The sequence below is a fragment of the Triticum dicoccoides genome, chromosome 3B (genome assembly GCF_002162155.2).
Source record: "Triticum dicoccoides isolate Atlit2015 ecotype Zavitan chromosome 3B, WEW_v2.0, whole genome shotgun sequence".
Classification (NCBI taxonomy): Eukaryota; Viridiplantae; Streptophyta; class Magnoliopsida; order Poales; family Poaceae; genus Triticum; species Triticum dicoccoides.
Genome location: NC_041385.1, coordinates 18,206,563 through 18,227,632, shown reverse-complemented (window position 1 = coordinate 18,227,632; position 21,070 = coordinate 18,206,563). Strand labels below are relative to the sequence as shown.

Below are 21,070 nucleotides of genomic sequence, written 5' to 3'. Positions count from 1 at the left end.
TTTATTTTCTTTTATGATAATTCTTTTTGCTATTAAAGTTTGTAACAAAATTCTATATAATTTTAGCTTCAATAATACTAGAGGTTTATAAAAGCTTTTTAGTTGATTGCTTTAGTACCAGTTCTAAGGCTGTTACAAAGGCATTTTATTTGGTACAGGTTTTAAGGCTGGGGCCCACGAGCACCTTTTTGTACCGGTTCGTGGCATGAACCGGTAAAAGAGTTTTTTAGTTGATTCTTTCTGCAGCTGTTTTTTAGTCCCACCTCGCCAAGCGAGAGGCACTCGCAGCGGTTTATAAGCCCTGAGTGTAGAGACGATGAAGGGAGAAGCGCAGTGTTCACCTGCACGTTGGCCTGAAGCTAAGCAACGTGCAGGTGAGCATTGCGCCTCTCTTTTATTTTGGCATGGTATCATCATTTCATCCACATAGCATATGTAAGAAAGTTGAAAGGGTTGCGGCAAAAACTAGATGCACTTCGTATACAAAACGGACAATCTCTTTCGAAGTATCAGGATTTCATACGGAAACTTGTCTGTTACAACATGCATCTCAAATGAACTACAAAAAGGTTGAAAGTTGGCATGGTATCATCATAATAGTTGTGGAAAAAGTCTTCACTTTTTCTTCGCTTGTGTCCTTTCCTTATTGCGCCGTAACCATGGATAATCTTCATCATTTATCAGGATGCTTGGGTCAACCTTGACTTTGAAGGGAGGAATTTCATGAAACTTTTCATAATCTTCGGACATGTCTGTCTTGCCCTCCACTCCCACGATGTCCCTTTTTCCTGAAAGAACTATGTGGCGCTTTGCCTCATCGTATGATGTATTCGCTTCCTTATTTTTTCTTTTTCTCGGTTTGGTAGACATGTCCTTCACATAGATAACCTGTGCCACATCATTGGCTAGGACGAACGGTTCGTCAGTGTACCCAAGATTGTTTAGATCCACTGTTGTCATTCCGTAATGTGGGTCTACCTGTACCCCGCATCCTGACAAATTGACCCATTTGCACTTAAACAAAAGGACCTTAAAATCTACTCCGTAGTCAAGTTCCCATGTGTCCACTATGTAACCATAATATGTGTCCTTTCCCCTCTCGGTGGCTGCATCAAAGCGGACACCGCTGTTTTGGTTGGTGCTCTTTTGATCTTGGGCGATCGTGTAAAATGTATTCCCATTTATCTCGTATCCTTTCCAAATCATAACAGTCGAAGATGGTCCCCTGGACAACGAGTACAACTCATCACAAACAGTGTTTTCATCTCTGAGACGTGTTTCCAACCAACTGCTGAAAGTCCTGATGTGTTCACATGTAATCCAGTTGTCGCACTGCTCCGGGTGTTTGGAGCGCAGACTGTTCTTGTGTTCATCGACATAAGGGGTCACCAAGGTAGAGTTCTGTAGAACTATGCAGTGTGCTTGAGACCAAGAATATCCGTCCCTGCATATTATTGTCTCCCCTCGAAGCATGCCTTTTCCAGTCAGTCTCCCCTCATACCGCGATTTAGGGAGACCTATCTTCTTAAGGTCAGGAATGAAGTCAACACAAAACCCGATGACATCCTCTGTTTGATGGCCCATGGAGATGCTTCCTTCTGGCCTAGCGCGGTTATGGACATATTTCTTTAGGACTCCCATGAACCTCCCAAAGGTGTACATATTGTGTAGAAATACGGGGCCCAGAATGACAATCTCGTCAACTAGATGAACTAGGACGTGCGTCATGATATTGAAGAAGGATGGTGGGAACACCAGCTCGAAACTGACAAGACATTGCACCACATCACTCCTTAGCCTTGGTATGATTTCTGGATCGATTACCTTCTGAGAGATTGCATTGAGGAATGCACATAGCTTCACAATGGAAAATCGGACGTTTTCCGATAGAAGCCCCCTCAATGCAACCGGAAGCAGTTGCGTCATAATCACGTGGCAGTCATGAGACTTTAGGTTCTGAAACTTTTTCTATGTCATATTTATTATTCCCTTTATATTCGACGAGGAGCCAGTCGGGACCTTCATACTAAGCAGACATTCAAAGAAGATTTCCTTCTCTTCTTTGGTAAGAGCATAGCTGGCAGGACCTTCATACTTCTTTGGAGGCATGCCGTCTTTTTTGTGCAAACGTTGCAGGTCCTCCCGTGCCTCAGCTATATCTTTTGTCTTTCCATACACGCCCAAGAAGCCTAGCAGGTTCACGCAAAGGTTCTTCGTCACGTGCATCACGTCGATCCAAGAGCGGACCTCTAGGTTTTTCCAGTAGGGTAGGTCCCAAAATATAGATTTCTTCTTCCACATGGGTGCGTGTCCCCCAGCGTCACTCGGAATAGCTAGTCCGCTGGGACCCTTTCCAAAGATTACGTGTAAATCATTGACCATAGCAAGTACGTGATCACCGGTACGCATGGCGGGCTTCTTCCGGTGATCTGCCTCGCCTTTGAAATGCTTGCCTTTCTTTCGACATTGATGGTTGGTCGGAAGAAATCGACGATGGCCCAGGTACACATTCTTCCTGCAGCTTCCCAGGTATATACTTTGGTGTCAGCTAAACAGTGCATGCATGCGTGGTATCCCTTGTTTGTCTGTCCTGAAAGGTTACTGAGAGCGGGCCAATCGTTGATGGTTACAAACAGCAACGCGCGCAGGTTAAATTCCTCCTGTTTGTGCTCATCCCACGCACATACACCGTTTCCATTCCACAACTATAAAAGTTCTTCAACTAATGGCCTTAGGTACACATCAATGTCGTTGCCGGGTTGCTTAGGGCCTTGGATGAGAAATGGCATCATAATGAACTTCCGCTTCATGCACATCCAAGGAGGAAGGTTATACATACATAGAGTCACGGGCCAGGTGCTGTGATTGCTGCTCAGCTCCCCGAAAGGATTAATGTCATCCGCGCTTAAACCAAACCATATGTTCCTTGGGTCACGTGCAAACTCAGCCCAGTACTCTCTCTCGATTTTTCTCCACTGTGACCCGTCAGCGGGTGCTCTCAACTTCCCGTCTTTCTTACGGTCCTCATTGTGCCATCGCATTAACTTGGCATGCTCTTTGTTTCTGAACAGTCGTTTCAACCGTGGTATTATAGAAACATACCACATCACCTTCGCAGTAACTCTCTTCCTGTGGGGCTCGCCGTCAACATCACCAGGGTCATCTTGTCTGATCTTATACCGCAATGCACCGCATACCGGGCATGCGTTCAAATCCTCGTACGCACCGCGGTAGAGGATGCAGTCATTAGGGCATGCATGTATCTTCTGCACCTCCAATCCTAGAGGGCATACGACTTTCTTTGCTGCGTACGTACTGTCGGGCAATTCATTATCCTTTGGAAGCTTCTTCTTCAATATTTTCAGTAGCTTCTCAAATCCTTTGTTAGGCACAGCATTCTCTGCCTTCCACTGCAGCAATTCCAGTACGATACCCAGCTTTGTGTTGCCATCTTCACAATTGGGGTACAACTTTTTTTTGTGATCCTCTAACATGCGATCAAACTTCAACTTCTCCTTTTGACTTTCGCATTGCGTCCTTGCATCGACAATGACCCGGCGGAGATCATCATCGGGCACATCGTCTGGTTTCTCTTGATCTTCAGCAACTTCCCCCGTTGAAGCATCATCGGGCACATCGCCTGGTTCCTCTTGATCTTCAGCAGCTCCCCCCGTTGCAGCATCACCGTATTCAGGGGGCACATAGTTGTCATCATCCTCTTCTTCTTCGCCGTCTTCCATTATAATCCCTATTTCTCCGTGCCTCATCCAAACATTATAGTGTGGCATGAAACCCTTGTAAAGCAGGTGGATGTGAAGGATTTTTCGGTCAGAGTAAGACTTCGTATTCCCACATTTACTGCATGGACAACACATAAAACGATTCTGCTTCTTTGCCTCGGCCACTTCGAGAAAAATATGCACGCCCTTAATGTACTCGGAGGTGTGTCTGTCACCATACATCCATTGCCGGTTCATCTGCGTGCATTGCATCTAATTATGTGTGTCAAAATTAAGAAAATCAAACAAATATCTATCCAAAGTTAGAAAATCAGACAAGTATCATAAAGAAGATAAGAACAAGAGGCTCACCATGGTGGTGCCGGAGACGAGATCGGCGCGGGCGATCAACGGCGGTAAAAACGGGGACGGGGCGTGACGGACCCCTAAATCTAGACAAATCTTGAAAAAAATGGAGCTCCTAGGTCGAGCTTCGAGAGGAGAAAGCTTAACTAGTGTGGCTCGGGCTTTTCATCGAACACCTCATGTGCATAGGAGGTGAACTAGAGCACCCAAATGCCCTCTCCTCGCGGGATTGAAAAAACAGAGCACTGTGGAGTGCTCTGCCGCGGCGGTGGGTATATATAGGCAAGTTATTTGTCCCGGTTCGTGGCATGAACTGGCACTAAAGCCACCCCTTCTGTCCCGGTTCATGCCATGAACCGGGACCAATGGTTGTGGGCCAGCAGCGAGGACCATTGGTCCCGGTTCGTGGCTCGAACCGGGACAAATGGTTCTACATGAACCGGGACCAATGCCCACGAGGCCCCGGCCGGCCCCCTGGGCTCACGAACCGGGTCTAATACCCCCCATTGGTCCCGGTTCTTGAAGAACCGGGACTAATGGGCTGGCCAGGGCCGAACGGTAGCCCTGTTTTCTACTAGTGTGATGACCTCCGACGTGTTTCAGACGAATTATATAATGGGAACGAAACTATATTTAAGTTTTTGCATTTAGCTTACGGTTTGCAAAATCTATTCTATGCCGAAGCTTAATTCACCATAAAACAATTTTGCACATCCAGTAGATTTAGTTGCTCCTACCCTTTCCCTTTCTTGGTAGAAAAAAAAGGAGCTTCTTTACTCCCATCTCCTACCTCCACACTCCCCTAAGAAAAGAAAAAGAAAACTTCCCGACGGACCTCCGGCAAGGGCAGCGGCGGTCTAGACTGTCTCCCCAAACAAGTGACTACATACGGAGCAAAATGAGTGAATCTACACTCTAAAATATGTCTATATACATCCGTATGTAGTAGTCCATTTGAATCTCTAAAAAGACAAATATTTAGGAACGGAGGGAGTACGTAGCAAAAGGCCCTTGGAATTCCTGCTCATGCAGTGCCTTACGTCGCGCATGCCAAATCGCCCAGAGGGTGATTAGCACCTTGACAAAATCGTCATGTGGGAGGGATTCCAGAATAGAGAAGATCCATCTCTTGGCATCAGGTTCCCTGGTATTTTCCACCACTTCCACCAAGTCAGGATCATGAAGAGCCCACACACATCTTGACATGTTGCAATCTACTCCCTCCGTTCCTAAATATAAGTCTTTGTAGAGATTTCACTATGGACTACATACAGAGTAAAATGAGTGAATATACACTTAAAATGCATCTATATACATCCGTATATGGTTCATAGTGGAATCTCTACAAAGACTTATATTTAGAAATGGAGGGAGTATAAGTGAATGTTGCCAGGAATCATCTGCACCACAGAGGCCGCAGCTTGTAATAGTTGACATGTTCCGGTGGTGCTTCAGGTCCTTTGTTGGCAATGGCTGACGTGCAAGTCTCCAAAGAAATACTTTGATCTTTGGTGGCACATCCACGTTCCATATGTTTGTCCAAAAGCTACTGTTCAGACTCCGAGTTCGAAGTATCCGCCCGTCTTTCTAGCCATGCCTCGTGGTGGAGCTTTGCGTTCACTAGCGTATCTCGGCCCTCCAGAACGTACCTCCAAATTTGAGAAGGTGAATTCCCCAAGCTGGCCTGCAAAAAACTTACAAGACGGGAAGTAGCTTCATCTAAGAATTCTTGCGTTTAGTGAGTTAGGGTCCGCTAATATTCTCCATGCATGCTTGCCTAGCAAGGAGTGCCAGACTAAAGAGCTCAATGTCATGAAAACCCATACAACTGCAATTCTTTGGCCTTGTCATAACACTCCAAGAGACCCAACTGGCCTTCCTCTCGCCATCTTTACTCCCTCACCGAAATTTTCGGATCAAGGAGTTCATATGCTCGCATAGGCCTCGGGGGAGTTTGAAGCATGACACAGAATAGACGGGCACATCCTGTGCAACAGATTTAATTAGAACCTCTTTGCCACAACCATATAGGATTTTAGCCATCCAACCCTTCACCTTGTTCCAAACTCCATCTTTCAAAAATTTAAAAGGCGCCATTGTTGTTATTGATAGAACCTTGCAAGTAGCTTGGAACACGGTGCCACCTTCGACGACATGGGAGGACTATGAGGTGCTTCGCCAGAGTCACCCGCACGCAAGTATCTGGGAAGACGAGACAAGGGAGGAAGGAGCACCATCTCAAGGAGGGGAGAATGTCACCACAGTAGTGCAGGCACCACCGCGTGACTGCCAGTTGGCCAGCCAAGGGTAGTGGGTGCGTGGGTGACAGTTGTGTGCGCGTGTGTGGCCGAGTGTGGGAGTACTTAACCTCTGGAGAGGCGTTGTAACAAACAGGCTGTTATTTGTGAAATCATAATCCTCATCTAGCTTCTCTCTCTCGCTCACCCCCTTCCTCACGCTTCCCTTGCCCCCTTTCTCCTCCTGCCTACTCTGATCCTCCAGATCCAGATCGGGGCGTGACAGAAATTAAGGTGAAGCTCCTCGTGCCCATTTCCATTTTGTCTCATTTTTACAGCTGTATGCGAACTTGATTATCTTTGCCTGGGTTCGCTCGTACAGATCCGGCAACGAGACGGGGGAATGATTCAGATCTCAAAAAAAGAATTCCCCAATACTACAAAGACTACTACGTACATTCAGCTGTAAGCGGCAACTATTTATGCTCTTTCAGACTTGTACCAATCGGCAGTCTGTTGTGAAATCTACATCCTAATTGTGACAGTAGCAAGTTACTCCTACCGCAAGGCGCAAGGTGACCGATGACTTCCTGCCCGGTGCGCAGACTACCACATTGATTGCAGACAATTGTGATATCTCACATGGCGAGACGCTATAAGGCTTACCATTAGACTGCTTATTTAGCTCAAAATCAAGTGTCATGTACAATACAATACAATACAATACAATACAGCATCACTCTGCAGCAAATTAAGTCTCGGTGTCCGAAATAAATACACTCAGAGTCGCCGTCTTTATCTAGCTGATTTGCGGCATGGGGTGGCCCGGAGACGAAACAAATGGCTTTGGGGGCATGGTTAAACTCTGCAAGGTTCCTGTTAACATGTTCAACACTTTCGGCATGGATGGGCGGTTTTTTGGGTTCCACTGAATGCACCACAGTGCCACAATGGCCAGCTTTCTTACGGCATCCTTCTCTTCTTGCGCCATTTCCCTTGATGATTCCAGCTCTTGCTCCGTGCTTATTTTCTCATGTATCCACTCTGGGATGTAAACCTCGTTTTGGTTCTCAATCCATGGGCCCGAGTTCCTCCTACCGCTCACCATTTCCAACACCAGCATGCCAAAGCTATAAACATCGGACTTGCTGGATATTCTCCCAAAGTTCCGATAATATAGTTCTGGCGCGATGTAACCCATTGTTCCTCTCGCTGCAGTCAGTGTGACGATGCTATGATCCCTTGTACATAGCTTTGCAAGCCCAAAATCGGAAATCTTTGGATTGAAGCTGTAACCTAGCAAGATGTTGTGAGGCTTGATGTCGAAATGGAGGATCCGCTGATTGCATCCTTGATGCAGGTATTCGATTCCTCGTGCAATGCCTGATGCTATCTCCAGCATTTTGTTAGGTGCTAATAGCTCTTGAAAAATATCTGATTCATGTGCAAATATATACTTCTCAAGGGTGTTAGTATTGATCTCTCCACCAATGGGCCCAAAGGCCCATTGAACCGTTGACTCGCTCCCTGATCGGGGGAGCCCAACCCAACTGGGTTGTGGGCCCCTGTCGCGCCGGCTATAAGAGGGAGGTGGGGGCCACTAGGGAAAATGTGCCAACAGAATGGTCGCCCACCTCCCTGACCTCACCGATCGAGAAAAGCCGGTCAACGATGGGAAGCTCCACAACGCCCTGCCGCTCCCCACCGACGCCATCAGCCACCCTCGCAGTTGCTCTCTACACCGACCGTCGCTGCCCGTGCGCAGACCATCACCGACGAACCAGCGATGCCGGAAGGCTAAGGTAAACACCCGAACAGAGAAGATATTCCACTGGTCTACTCCTAGTCGATCAAGCCTGTCTAGTGAGTAGATCAAGTTGGGAAAGAAAGATTCGGAAACGAATCGAAAGAGAAAAGATAACGAACACAGATAAGATTTCGATCTCGAATCGAAGCAGGAAAAAAAAACTCATTAGCAAAGTTGCGCCGCCGCAACGGCCGCGCCGTTCCTCTCGATTCCGACTCGCATCGGCATGCCGAGGTTTCGGGAAGAAGAACTCTACCCCGACTGGGGCAAAGGGCACCGCGGCCAAACCGTTCGACGGTGACGCGCTCACTGCGAGGCGAACGCGCAGCCGGCGAAGGGGATGGCAACGGCGCCACAGTCGTCGCCTCCAAGCGAAGCAGAGGAGGAGCGGGCGCGTAGGGGAGCAGAGGGCCCGTCCGCGCCTCTCTCGCCCTCTCTGTCACAGGAGGAAGCGGAAAGGAGGGGGAAAGGGCCAAAATAAAAATGCAGGTTCGCGCGGCGCGGCTCGACGCCGTCGCCGGCGACCGGCGTGGACCCAACCCGCCGCATCCTAAAGCTGCCCTAGGCGGTCGCCTTCAGGGAGCAGAGGAGGGCTCTGCCTGCGCCTCTCTCTCACTGGGGTGGTGGTGGATGGGTGAAACGAAAGAAGAAAGGAAAGGGAGAAGGGAAACGGCTCGTGCGGCGCGGTGGTAACCACCGTCGGCGGCCGGGGCGGGCTGTCGTCGTCGTCGCCCGTCTGGTAACAGATCGAGCGAGGGAAGCAGAGGAGGCTCAGAGCGTCCCTCATTCTCTCAGCGACAGAAGAAAAGAGGAAAGAAGCGGCGCGCTGGCCCTCAGCGCCGTCGCCGGCGGCCGGGGCACAGCCCCGTGCTTCCGCCATCGAGAGAGATAGCGCGACGGGAGAGAATGAATTGGGGGCTAGGGTTTTCGGGGCTGGAGTCGCTTCCTCGTTTTGATCTAGCGAGGAGCGCGGACGTCCGTCCGATCAGATCAGATGGCTAGGAGGAAAAACCTAGCTCCGCCCCGGGCCTTTTGGGCCAAATGTGGAGGCGGACCAGGCCGAGGCCAGGCTGGCTTGCGAGGCGCGGCGTCCCTAGCAGGCTGTGGCCCGGCTAGCTTCCGCTGCAGGACTCGCGCGCTGGGCCAAGGCCAGGCCGAGCTGCAGTTTTTTTTTGTATTATTATTATTTGTTTTTTTTTCTGTCCAGTGTTTTGGGCAAAGTTCACACAGTTCATTTTCTCTTGAAATTATTCAAAGAAAATTTTTGTTTCGAAAACAGAAAAGTAAAAGTAATGCCTCTGAAAAGTAAAAGTTCATGAATTTTTTAGTCATGTTTTTCCGCTGCAAAATAAATAAAAGTGCTCTTTTAAAAAGAAAAAGGAAATTATTATGCATAGAATATTGTAAAGTTTCGCTGTAAAGTAAAAGTTTTATCCTTCAATTAAATTGGAACCACGGGAAAATTTAATTGGAAGAACATTTTTTGAGAGAAGATTTTTTTCACTTGTGGGTGAAATTAGATTCAGATAGCTTCTGCTATGACAGTACAAAGAGAATTGATTAAAGTTTAATTATGGTACTGTTATTTTTTGAGCAACGTTGATGATGAAAATATTATAGTTCAATTAGTCTTATAGTTAAAAGTTCAAATCTTTGATAAATTTTGTATCAAATTGACCAATTTTCAGAGAATTTGATAAAGACTAAGAAATGTATATTGCTAGTTTTCCGCTGCAATAAAGTTGATAATGATGATTATTTTCTTAGCAAAGTTGCTTAATAGAAAATTAATCATCACATTATTTATGCGTTATATGCGTTATTTCCATTTCTGCCCAACGGTGATGTGGAATTAATGTAAAAAGGATGATGTTTTATTCTAATTTTGCCCAACGGTGATTTAGAATATAAAAGAATGTTATAAAAGTTCAATGTGCATATTTTTTAACCAGATCAACATGGGATTATTTTTATGCTCATTATTGTTGATTATTGGCTAATTTTTCTCAGACTAAAAGTTTTCCATGCCTTCAATCGTGAAAGCAAATGTGTGGGTACTTGTGACCCGAAAGATGACCAAGAAAGGTCATAACGTGAGGGAGTATGTTCTCTCTAAAGAATGGTTTCAAAAGAAAAAAGATATATCATTGAGAGTCTTGCTCGACGAATGTCTTCATGTACTCTCCATGGAAAAGAATTCTCATCTTCTATGAGATGCAATAAGTGATATGCGTGATTAATTTGACCAACGTCGGATTAAGCATGTGTATTAAAGAATATTCGGATTTATTCCTAAATTTGATGATTGAATATGCAGTCAAAAGAGCCAATTCTGGCATTTATGTCCCTTAGGGAATTACCTGCATGGCGGGAAAAGATGATTATGATAAAATCCGCATGGCAGGAAAAGTCTGGGAAAATCCCTATATAACCCGTATGGCGGCAGAAATTTTCTCAGACTTATCCTATATGACAGGAGAAAGACATGATGACTCATGTGATCTTAATGTGTCCCACTCTGGGAGAAAAGTATGGAGTAGCTATTATGCTTTCCTAGTATCGACTGTACATCTTATGTGTAATGGTTATTAAGCACTCAATAACTCCGAAGAGAATAGAAGTTACAGACGAACCTAAAGATAAGAATGATATGCAAGTGTGACTTGCAAAATTACTAATGATAAATAACTCTATTGAGTTTCTGAAATGGAATAAGGAAAAAGTACTCTCATACTAGTTAACAGATAACTTCATTACATCTGAAGTAATCAGACAAATGAAGTAGATACTCAAAGTTTCCTCAATGAGTTGTGAATGGTTTTTCGAAATTGTGGCAGAAAAGTTCTTGCCACATTTCGAGGGGGAGAAAGAAATATGAGATATCCATTAATAATGAAGAATGTGATCGTCTGGGGGAGTACGGAGATCATAATAATACCCCTAAAGAAAAGAAATGGATGTATTCCTGGATCTTTTACAATTCCGAAAGCAGACTAAGGAATACTAAGACGGTGCTTAAAGTGTCATAAAGAAGAAAGTTTTAACAAAATAAACCCAAATAATAAAGTTTAAAGATACACCATTCTTAGTGAAGATGGAGTAATCTGGGGGAGCATGGTATGAAGATACCTAAGACTCAAATAGATTGTATCTAGGGGAGCACGTTGTATGACCTATACAACACCCGTTGTTAGCTAGCTCTATAAAAGAGGAATGATTAAACATGGATCTTATGATAAAGGTCCCTGTAAAACCTATTGCCTCTTGGAAATATAAGAGTATATAATTAATTTGCCTCTTGGCAATGACAAAGCAACAACAACCCCATATGAAAGAAGTGCCAGTACCTGAGACACAGATGGTCCCAAGGAATGAGAAAATCAGATACTTCTGATTACTATAAAGTCTGTGTTAGTGAAATTCAAATGGAGGTTGATCTCACCTCATTTAAAGCTCTCAATCGAGCTTTGAGAAGTGTCTGCTTATCTAAATGATAAGAGACTATGTGAGATGAAATGAAATTGGTGAATTCTGACGATGTTCGGGACTCATGAGTAATTTTCAATGGAGCCAAAATAGTAGGCTGTAAAGAGTCTACAAGGTCAATGTGACTCCAAAGGAAATATGTAAAGGTGTAAAACACTACTAAACTCGAAAGTTTTTTGCGCATTTTACACTGAATAGATTACAATGAGTGTTGGTAGCACATCATGATCTGAGTTACATCAGATGAAAGATATTATGATCTGAGTTACATCAGATGAAAGTAAAGAACACAAGGGATACTGCCTGAAGAAGTCTTTTATGGACTAAAGCAATTGTTTTGGGTTAAAGAAAATAAGAGGACAATTGTGTTTGTATAAAGTTATAAAATGGGAATTTCATTTCCTATATCTTGTACATGCGGATAACATTCTGCTTGTTAGTAGTGATGTTAATTCGACTGCAGGAGGAAAAGAAGTTCTTGTCCTCAAAGTTCAAAAGAATGTCTCTCGTTATAAGGAATAGGAGTGTCGCATGGGCATGCTAAGGAAAAATTTCTAAAGTATGCATGCGAGAAAACCTACGCCTGTTCTTATAGTAAAGGGTGATGATTTTGGGAACTTTAGTGTTCCAAAAGTCAATACGAAATAGACCGAATGAATATGGTACCATATGCTTCAGCTGTTGGAAGCTTAATGAATGCAAAAGTATAACATTACCCTGACACAGTTCACATAACCGGATTGGGTTGTTTTGGCAATGTCCAGTCCAGATATATATCACTGGAATGGAGTCAAAAATATTGGCCTCATGCTAAAAGGAGCAAGCGCTCTCAAAAGGTTGTGAATACAGAGATAGAACTTGTGAAATATACAGCGAAATCCACAATTGTCGCTGACTTTCACAGTTGGAGTTTTTGTGTGGAAAAACTCTAAAGAATGAATCAATTATCATTAATATGATGTAAAGATAATGTACAACATGATATGAGGCTGAGGGACAGGCAAAAAGGTTAAAGAAACATGTACCTGGAGTTGATAATGGTTAACAACAATAACCATTAAGCAATTCGCTTCTATGACAACGAGTCAAGTGTGGTGCCAAACACACTGACACAAAGTTATACGTTGTTAAGGAGAAAGACCGGAATTATGTTGAAATGCTTGGAGCATGAAAGCAATAGACAAGTATTTGCAGATCTGCTTAATGAATTGGCTTACTGCCCAGTGCGTTCAGAGAACACACAATCGGCATGGGTTTATGGTATAGTCTATGTGTTTCCGGACAATAAAGGGCCCAAAAGTTAATGTATATATTTCAAAACAGAGAGGTGTGTTGTAGGTGTCAAGTCCATCGGCGATTGATCGTGACGATAGGGCAGCTCATACGCATTAATTTGTGATGAAATGAGTATTTTGAAAAGAGTTATTTCAAAGTACAAAGTTATAAATTTGAAAGATGAGATCAAGGGGGAGAATGTTAGTATTGATCTCTCCACCAATGGGCCCAAAGGCCCATTGAACCGTTGACTCGCTCCCTGATCGGGGGAGCCCAACCCAACTGGGTTGTGGGCCCCTGTCGCGCCGGCTATAAGAGGGAGGTGGGGGCCACTAGGGAAAATGTGCCAACAGAATGGTCGCCCACCTCCCTGACCTCACCGATCGAGAAAAGCCGGTCAACGATGGGAAGCTCCACAACGCCCTGCCGCTCCCCACCGACGCCATCAGCCACCCTCGCAGTTGCTCTCTACACCGACCGTCGCTGCCCGTGCGCAGACCATCACCGACGAACCAGCGATGCCGGAAGGCTAAGGTAAACACCCGAACAGAGAAGATATTCCACTGGTCTACTCCTAGTCGATCAAGTAACTCTATCAAAGGGATCCGTTAGGCATGAACTCATAGATAAGAGCACGCCTTGTTCCATCTGAGCAGAATCCCAAGAGGCGGACCACATTAGCATGGTGGATTCTACCAATTGTCGCAACTTCATTCATGAACTCTTCCCCGTCGCTCTTTGAGTTCTCCAGCATCTTTACTGCCACAGGTACTCCATTTGCAAACTGACCTTTGTATACGCTTCCAAATCCACCCTGACCCAGTCTATCTTTGAATCGTTTTGTTACTTTTTTAACTTCAGAGAATGTGTACCTTGTTTGGTTTTGATGTGCCATATGCCTTGAGAAATATTTCGATTTTCAAACGTACCTCTTCGTCAACCTTTGATTTTAGGGATCGATACAGAGCTGTGGCTGCCGTCAGCAAGAGAACCACAAATGTGGCTACCGATGATGTTGCTGAAAACAAGAATGCAGGCAAATAGTGAGTTTTACTTGGATTGAAAAAATCTTGCTTTCATGTCTTTCCTCTTATATTGGATAATAAAATGCAAGAATAAGAGTGATAAACAAAAAGATGTATGCATAATACCTGCAATGAGTTTCACACGTGAACTTGCATGTAGGAAATAAGTGATTTAGATTTGGCGTGGAAAATAATAGAACCCAGGCAATTTCTATTTCTTTTATAAAAGAGAAAAAGGGCTACTGATTTTTTTTGGTTAAATAAGGACACCAACTCATGCCAATTCTTTGTTGATGGAATTGATAAGAGACACAACTCATGCAGTGTCCACATGACAGTATGATAATTTGTGATAAACACAGATCAGTAATGCATGGTGAACACATACTTAAATTGGGCATTGCTACAATTCTTGAACAAGTGAGAAAAACTAACAGCTTAAGTTAACAAGATAAGCACCATAAATCCGACTCGATATAAATGTCGAACGTAAATCTGACTGATATATTTGAACTAAGAGCAGCACATGTAGGTTTACAAAAGAACACAATTATCGTATGTCTGAATTACTGAAGAGATTTGCATATATCTGATGAAACTATTTGCATATATCTGAACTTTCTTGGGACATCAATTTTTTTCTTAAGTAATAACTTCAAAAGTATGAGCATCATAAAAATGCAGTTTAGTTGGGCTGGAATTCAGTCCTTCTTTCCAGAAGGTGTCATTGGCTTGTCTGCATAATCATGAAAGTTTTTCATCCCTGAGCTTCTTGATATGGCTGTTCCAGCATGATTATTTCCTAAATATAGTGAATAGTGTGTTTAGTTTGTTTAGAGATTTTTTACTCCTTCAAAGGGCTTAAAGAACTGAAAGCAATCTTATATGTCAACCAGCTGTTTACCAGAAATTTTGGAGCTAAACATATTGCTGTTTCTGAACAACGTGATACTTTTCTAGTAAGAATTTGACTATAAAAATGCGTTACTTTTAATGTTATATGCTATCTGTATGGGGGAGTATCAGAACCATGTGAGTGAAATATTTACTGGACTCAGATATGCTGGTAAACAGAGACATATTTGCATATATATAGCAAAGGTTGGATAAAAAGAAGTGTTCTTTATTTGGATCATTTAGCTAGGTACTCTTGTCAAAATTATTTAAGGCATGCAATTTATTCAGAACAAATCCTCCGATGCTTAAGAATTACTAGAAACAATACCTTGGCGCTTGCAGAATGCTTGCCTGCGTTGTGAGCTGAATCCGCAGGGATGCCCATTTCGCTCGCAGTCTAAACAAATGTCGGTTATGTTAGGAACTGACCAAGTCAAGGTTGTCTCACCAAATGCAATGACCCTTCTGGCTCTGTCAGTGAATAACACAGCAGGTTTGATATCATAATCCCACCGCGTTGAGATACCGTTTGAAACCACTGTGCACTCTAGCACCAGCTTTTTTTTTTGAACACACTAGCACCAGCTTCTATGCCTGTAAAGCTCTCATGACGAACTCCGTCGCATTTCCACCTTCTGTTATACTCCAAGCATTAGCAATCTCCTCCACAGTTTCAATTTTTCTAACAAAGACTGGAGCGGAAGATACTCTGGGGCAAGCAGTTTGCCCCTCTTTCTCCTGTGGGCATCTCCAAGACATCCACAATCCTTTTCGATTGCGAGGGGATCCACCTGGTTGTGGTGTTCAAGGATACGAGCTAGTTTGTAGATTATTATGCAAGTTATGATTATGAAGATATTGTAAAATTTATGAGGGGTGGGTTTGCTCTTAGATTTCCTTTCCCAGCTCCAGAATGGACATATTCTTGGATCCTCAAGACATGCCTGGAAAATTCAAGGAGGTGAGTCTCTAAACTCTCTGGTTGCATTTTCCACCTCAAATGGGATTGTCTTACCAAAAAAAACTGTTTTATCTTCTCACCAATCCATGTCATACCTTGCAGTGACTTCCACGAACAGATGTCTAGTTCAAGCATCCAGAATAAGATTTCTGTGATTTTTGCCATCGACGTGCGTTTCTTGGGATGTGTAAAAAACAACTCCTTGTCTGACTACACTAAATTATATTGGGCTGTGTTGGTCATAGTATCTGCTATAAGTATCATGAAGCTCATTATCGGTATGACAGAATCATCTAATCCTTATTATTACAGCTCAATAATTTTATACGTACATGTAACTCATGTCTGTAATCTTATTTATGCAGTGTTTGCGATACTATCCAGGCTAGTCTTTGCACCGTTGTCCGTATTGATCTTCCTTTCCTACAAGTACTGGCTAACAAAGATATCGATTGACGCAGCGGAAAGTTCCAGCCTAGCTCGAGCTCCACGGTACCCATTATCATGGCCCTCTATTCACGTCGTGATTTGTGCGTCTGAAAAGCTTCACGTGACCTTCTCCTAACCGCGCCAGCATCGTTAGCGAGTTCCCCTGCTGCAAGTGAATAGTAATTCGACCTAGCTAGGGCTAGGTTCTGCATGCTAGTTGTTGGGGTCAGCCCCTATTTGGCCTCTTCTGCACTGTTCATCTCGTGGCCTGGCTTCATCGGTTTCTCCCCACACATTCTCACAACTATCCCTCACCACCACCCAGGGGTGGACGAGAATTGAATAGTGCTTTTATGTGAGGATTTAATTTTGGTGTACACCGGACTGTATTTTATTTTGGCATACTACGCTTCAGCCATGGACTGGTAGAACACATGTTCGTGTAAATAGTTTCTGGACTTGGGATAGAACAATATAAGGTACAGGTTGATGGAAAAAGAGTTCCCGAAACACGAACATGATAGCGGGGTCAACAAAAATTAAATCTTAATGCGCCGATTTGCAATGTCAACATCAATATGTTCATACGAATCTGGATCAAAAGATTTGCAGAACCAAGAAGCAAGAGTTGTTTCCACAACTGAGAAAGAGCTGAATGTGCTGTGCCCGGGTCGTTGGCTGTCAAAAGTGTACAGCGGGTCTGATGGGGGATGGACACATGACAAGTCATGTCGTCTACAGTTACCTACTAGGCCCATCCAAATTTAAAATTGAGTAGGCCTCGGGGCAGAGGATTAAGGTTCGAGCGCCTGGTTCCAGCTGCTGAAATTCGCATCGAGGCACACATCCACATGAAAACTGGAGCCTGTATGGACGCCTCTGATATGGGGTACCATGTAGGACGCGCTAGGAAAAACTGCTCTCCTGACGCAGTTGAGAGGTTCCTCCAGATGCAACTAGCCCTTGGCCCAACAAGGTTCGCTTACACAGACATCACTGCGATCACTAGCCACTTCAGAGAGAAGCTGGGACAAGGAGGCTATGGGTCCGTGTACAAAGGTGTGCTTCCTGCATGGTGACGTCCATGTCGCCATCAAAATGTTGGTCAGCTCCATGTCCAACGGAGAAGAATTCATCAGCGAGGTGTCCAGCATCGGAAGCATTCACCATGTCAACGTAGTGCGTCTAGTGGGTTTCTGCTCGGAGGAAATAAGGAGGGTTCTTGTTTACGAGTACATGCCCCATGGATCTCTTGAGAAGTACATCTTCTCGGCCGAGAAGAGTTTCTCCTGGGACAAGCTCAACGAGATTGCTCTGGCATTGCCAGAGGGATCGACTACCTGCACCGAGGGTGCGAGATGCAGATATTACACTTCGACATCAAGCCTCACAACATCCTATTGGACTGTGATTTTACGCCGAAAATCGCTGACTGACTTTGGGCTGGCAAAACTGTACCCCAGGGACAACAGCTTTCTGCCGGTGAGTGTTGCGCGGGGAACAGTCGGCTACATAGCTCCTGAGATGGTCTCCCGTAGCTTTCGCGCCATATCGTCCAAAGTCTGATGTTTATAGCTTTGGGATGTTGTTGCTGGAGATGGCTGGGGGGTGGAGGAACGTGGATCCACGAGCGTCAAGAAGCCAGACGTACTACCCGTCATGGGTGTACAATCAGCTGTCTGGGCAAGAGGTGGGTGGGATCTCGGACTCGGAGGCCGTTGGTATCCAAATTCCATCTGGTGGAGAGGAAGCTGTGCGTCGTCGCGCTGTGGACTGTGGTGCATCCAGATGAAGCCAGACGATCGACCGGCGATGAGTGAGGTGCTAGACATGCTTGAAGCTGGCAACGATGGCCGGCCTGGAGATACCTTCTGCGGGGACGAGTACGCTCCTGCTGCAGATTCTTCAGTATTATCAGAGATAAGTACATTCTCGGAGTGAAATGCCTATACATCGTAGGTTTGGACCAAATTTTATCCTCTACCCACCTCAGGTGCGCTCGGCAAGTCAATATTTGTTAGATTTGGAACTACTCCCTCCGTAAACTAATATAAAAGCATTTAGATTACTATTTTAGTGATCTACACACTCTTATATTAGTTTACAGAGGGAGTACCTAGCACACAAGATGGATGCTCTTTTTCTTAATACAAAGAGAAGACATCGAAAATGATGATGCAAATTGTAGATGTGAACCTGGAGAGAACCTGCAAAGAACCGCTTTCTGTAAAATCCCGTTGGTGCTGCTGTTACTGTTTCTGTACAATATCGATCTCATTCAGTTGAATATTTGAATGGCAGTGCATTGTGTTATTGAAGTTCATTCTTTTATGGGTGTAGTGTAATTGCACAAAATTTGCATGGATTTGTGGTGTTCTTGGCAGGAAGAGATGGCGTGATGATCATGCCGGGGTTTCATATCCTGCGAACGGATATGAAACGTTTTGCTGCAGGAGCAATCATCATTCCCCTGCAGCACATGTAAGTGCAAAACTTCCATCATTTCACAACAGAAGTTATTGGGAGAGAGATGGCCTTCCCATAACTGAAACTCCATGGATTGTACACAGATAGAAGTAGCAGTATCATCAACAAGAAGAACCAAAAGGAGAGGTGGCCTTCCCATAACTAAAACCGCGGACAGGCAAGATTTGCTGTGATTCGGAGGTTACTGAAAGCTTTGCCATTCTTCTTATGCTTACACACACACACACACACACACACACACACACACACACACACACACACACACACACACACACATACACACACACACACACAAAGTCCAGAAATGATGTTCCACACGTCAAGTTCAGAAACTGGGGGCAAACACAGCTTGAGCTTGCTACTCCAAGTTTTGAAATGGGCTAATCCATCATGAGCTCTGAAGTGTCAAGTGAACCTCCACCGAATCATGTACACATTGCACTACAAAGTAGTTACAAACCTATCTGCCTTTCTTTTCTGAATTTTGCCATGATCTGGTCTAATATAAGGCGCATTTTATGTAGCTCAAATCCTGACCGTCGATACTGCTGGTCGTGGCCATGGTGGGCGCATACGTGGCAATGGCCGAAGCAACCTCAAGTGCCAAGTTTGCTCCAAATTCAGGCATGATGCGCTACAATGCCGCAACCGCTTTAATCATGTGTTCCAGCCCAAGGATCATCGTACGTGAGCGTTCCGGCGACGCCGCAACACTGGTTTGTAGTACACTATGGACATGAACTAGTGCACATTATTGAAGTGGTTGCGGCACTATGTATGAATGAATAGGGATCAAACTTGGGACTTGAGGTTGGTTCTGTCGTTGCCGTGACCGCGGCATCTTACCTCTGTTACCAGCTCAAATACTACAATGTTTTGCCGTGAGATACCCCATAGGGTGATTTGCCTTGTATTTATACATGGATGACACTTGATCGCTGAGGTTACAATTGATTATAGGATTACAACGAATCAATTTATACAAACAATGTCTTATCTAGGGATCGTGATTGATACAGATCACACAGATATATGTTAGGTTTAACTCAATTGATTCGATTAGGACCACGCTCATTAAAAGTATTTCTCCATGTGATTTTTTGGTAATGCTAGTCTAATAATAGGTTTTATACTAACCCCTTACTTACCAGATCTTAAACAATTGTAGCAAGATAAACAATTGTAGCGAGATAAACAATCTATATGGTGCTAGCAAAGTTAAGTAACCAAAATAAACCACAAGTAATAAGTTAGGGCTAGAGATAACCGAAAACACCGGAGACGATGATGTATTCCGATATTTACTTCTTTGGAGGAAAACTAATCACTGATGGAGGGGTGGGTGTTACCATGAAGGCACACCAACACCATGAAAGCTCACCCTCTTCTCATTGAGATATCACCAAGAAGGTGATTCACAACCACTAGTGGTATACCTTGAGGCGGCCTCTAAATCTTCACGAACGACAGGAACAATCATAAATCATTTTCTCACCGAGGACTCCTACCACCTAGGAGCCTCCAATCTGCAAGAGTAACAAGATCCATCACAGAAACAAGTGGGAATGAACTTTTGCTTTGGTGGGAGTATAGATCGGGCACTTGTCCTTGAGTCCCCAAAAATCAACAAGTTTGAGTGAAAGGGGAGGAAGATCTCTGAAAAAATTGAGTTACAAGCAACGAAGAAGTTACCAAGCATTCTGGTCATGGGAAGAAGGGGGCTATTTATAGCTAGCCCCCAAATTAAACTGTTACCACACATTTCTGCATGGTATGAAAGTTTCAGATAGCCCCTGAAGTTTCGGGTCCTGAAAGTTCCGGGGAAGCGTAGATAGTAAGCTTCCTTGTGGGGCTACAGCCGGAGGAGATCCAGATGCGAGCGGATGAGGAAGAAGGGCTGAGGCGAGCGGTAAGTATAGTGTATGAAACCTTCTTTTAGCATGTTCATGCAAGGGAGTCCACGTACGGTTTGCACGGTTACACGATGTCATATATATGCATGTAATTGACTCTGATGACGTGCCTGTCCAAAGGAGAGAACTGGGACAAGAGGGCTTCCGGTTTGCACGGCAACCAACCCTGACGAAACCTTTTCTTGATTTGATGAAAGCAACCTACGGAAATTCCAGAGGAGTTCAGCAGAATAGCATGTTAGAAACAGTAATGCGAATTTTGTTGTACATGGACTTGCAAATTAATTGATGGTAAACATGCCTCCGAGTCATTGTCATTGTAGAGGAATAGGATGCAACTCTCAATATATTGATGGGTGCATATGCACAAGTATATATAGTACATAGGGCAAGTCATATCCTCAACTATACACAAGGAGGAGACTTGGAGTACAAGAATACATGTGCTAAATACATATCTCAACGCCC

General features: G+C 44.3%; 2 pseudogenes; one reads left to right on the top strand and one right to left on the bottom strand.

Moving 5' to 3' along the window:
* Nucleotides 1-7,093: 7,093 nt before the first annotated feature.
* LOC119279109 lies at nucleotides 7,094-15,421 on the bottom strand (annotated as a pseudogene).
* Nucleotides 15,420-19,429, top strand: LOC119279108 (annotated as a pseudogene).
* The last annotated feature ends 1,641 nt before the right edge of the window (nucleotides 19,430-21,070 follow it).